Raw genomic sequence first — 1,614 nt, 5'->3', positions numbered from 1 at the left:
TTGAGGCTTAAAAGGTTAAGATGCAGAGTATCTTGCAATTCTCAGATATATCCAGAATATATAAAGAACCTCTTTAAATAAAAAGTGAGACAATATAATAGAAACATAGCCAAGGACTTCAACAGACTTGTTACTTCTCTCCAAAGAGCTAAATCAATTTTGGTACATCCAATGGCATACTATCCCACTGTAAAAAGTAATGTGGACGATCTCTATTCACGACTGTGCTATGCTAGGAGAAAAAGGGAACGTGGAAAAGGGGGTGTATGGCAATATAAATGTTTATGTCTGTATTATACCACCTCTATACTAGTTTGGCAGCATAACCACACAGAAGGGAAATATCCCAGGTAACTTTAAAATGCAGTATTTTGAATATTCATCCCTAGTGGAATGAATATTCTAAGGATCAAAGAAATGCAAACACAACTTACACTGTTTTCAGTAATCATCTTGTTGGTGGTAGTCTGAATATTATTCTGATTGTTATATGCTATTGCAAGATAAAGCAATTAAGTAATTATTTTCATTCCAGAATCAGGAATGTTGGTGTGGAACAAAATGCAGCTATAAGAGGATTTTAAGTAAAAACCCTATGGTCCTGAATTTGAATTGGAAGCATCGGTGTGAAATTATGATGTATTTTGTCTTAGAAAATACTTTTGTCTGCCCCTTCTGGACCTGGTGGGACAGGAGGCACCATCATGGGAGTGAACATTCACCACAACAAAGACCTAAAGGCACCCAAGAGCCAGGGCATCTACCTCAGGCTGTTGGCCAAGCTGTACAGGTTTCTGGCCAGAAGAACCAACTCCACCTTCAATCATGTGGCGCTGAAGAGGTTGTTCATTGATTGAGTCATACCAACCTGCCACCTCTGTCCCCTTCCGGGATATTGAGAAAGTAAAGCTTCATGGCAGGGAAGGCAAACCCACAGTGGTTGTAAGGACTACTAGTATAACCAGACTCCATGCAGGAGGTGTCCAAACTGACAGTGTGTGCACTTCATGTGAGCAGCCACCAGAGCCAGCTCCTCAAGTCCAGGAGCAAGATGTTCACCTTCGACCGGCTGGCCTTGGACGCCCCCAAAGGCTGTGCCACCATCCTGCTTTCTGGTCCTCGCAAGGGCCAAGAAGTGGACAGGCATTGTGGCAAGGCCCCAGGAACCCCTCACAGCCATTCCAAATCCTACCTGTGGTCCAAGGGCTGGAAGTTTAAGTACACAAGAGGCCCATGGCCAGCCAAAGCTACAAAAATTAACCCCAGATCCTAACTTGTTATTAAAAGATTTGCATGCGAAGAATTACTTATTTCTTAGCTTTGTCCACTGAAAGGACCTAGAAGCAATGACCAACCCAGAAGCAATAGACACCTTTATCATCCAAATGGTGATCTTTAGTAGATACAACTTCCCATTAAAAGGAACCATGGATCCTTGGAAAAATGGCTGACTCTGGGTGTCGGACAGGCAATCTACAGCGTGTCATACCAGAATTCAAGAAAAATTAGGACTATTCGAATTTTGCCCAATAAACTCACTCATTAACTTGTAAAGGTCTCCACTGGTTAACGATAGAATAATTTGAGCAGCAATAACAATAATATCTAAAAATG

The 1,614-nt window shown here is 41.8% G+C and overlaps 1 pseudogene across 1 annotated transcript; it reads left to right on the top strand.

Moving 5' to 3' along the window:
- The first annotated feature begins 704 nt into the window (after positions 1–704).
- LOC308241299 (large ribosomal subunit protein eL18-like) lies at positions 705–1,273 on the top strand (annotated as a pseudogene). The gene has a single exon. The product of its transcript is annotated as a large ribosomal subunit protein eL18-like (transcript).
- Positions 1,274–1,614: the final 341 nt, after the last annotated feature.

The sequence above is a fragment of the Plecotus auritus genome (assembly GCF_963455305.1).
Source record: "Plecotus auritus genome assembly, chromosome: 2".
Classification (NCBI taxonomy): domain Eukaryota; kingdom Metazoa; phylum Chordata; class Mammalia; order Chiroptera; family Vespertilionidae; genus Plecotus; species Plecotus auritus.
Note: the sequence above shows the minus strand (reverse complement) of the source record. Positions and strands in the feature narration are given on the sequence as shown.